The sequence below is a fragment of the Stegastes partitus genome, unplaced genomic scaffold, assembly GCF_000690725.1.
Source record: "Stegastes partitus isolate 25-593 unplaced genomic scaffold, Stegastes_partitus-1.0.2 Scaffold1730, whole genome shotgun sequence".
Lineage (NCBI taxonomy): Eukaryota > Metazoa > Chordata > Actinopteri > Pomacentridae > Stegastes > Stegastes partitus.
Window position 1 is genome coordinate 31,404 of NW_007579461.1, and position 853 is coordinate 32,256.

The 853-nt window shown below is 40.3% G+C and overlaps 1 protein-coding gene across 2 annotated transcripts in view; it reads right to left on the minus strand.

Moving 5' to 3' along the window:
* LOC103372303 (testis-expressed sequence 2 protein-like) overlaps window positions 1–853 on the minus strand; it is a 45,049-nt gene that overhangs the window by 29,491 nt on the left and 14,705 nt on the right. The window lies entirely within an intron of this gene.

Consider the following 853-nt stretch of genomic DNA (forward strand, 5'->3'; position numbering starts at 1 on the left):
ATAATAAATAAACGAACGCGCTCCAGCCTTTTCTCAGTTCCCCACAAGGTTTCTCTTCCATGGCGGAACTCTATCAGAGAAAATCAGCTGTCTCATGCTGGGACAATGGATAAGAAACAAACAATGGCGACGTCGGACAATAAACTCTCTCGGGCCACCCACACAAAGTAGGACTTGACGAGGAAATCTTGTTTGAAAGTAAGAAAAACCCAACAGACATCACTGTTGTTTCTCATCCTGACTGCTAGCATAACAACCGATGTGGGGAAAAATATCAAATGGTGATTTTTCAGGCAGAAATTCTGTTCAATTTGATTTGCAATATAATTTTTTTTAATCGATATTCACAGTGTAACGAGGTTTACAAGGTGTGATGGAGCGTTACAACATGAGATGAGACACCATTAGCAGTGTGACTGTCACACAGGAAGGATGACATCAGTTTGTAACACCATGGACACAGCTCCTCAAGCCCTGGACCAAATGTACAACGTGTGGCTATTAAATACTGACACACGGCTTTGGTGAGTCCAACCTGAACCATACGGTTTATACTGACCAGCCAGCAGCATAAACAACACCTCAAAGCTCCAACGTGCTTGAATATCTAATAGTCCCACCTCGTATAGCCTAAATTATAGCTTGTGTGATTTGATTGATTGTTCAGGCCAAGAGCAGGCATGTTTGTTTAATCCTCTGAAACAGGTTTTGAAAGCCACGTTGTCATTACAAAAAAAAACAATAAAACAAAATCAGATTTTCAACTTTTTGACAGTCCTTCAATAAATCCTGTGAGACTTCTGGTTCATTTGGGGGAATTACTAAAGCACAGCTAGAAATTGTCATATTTCAT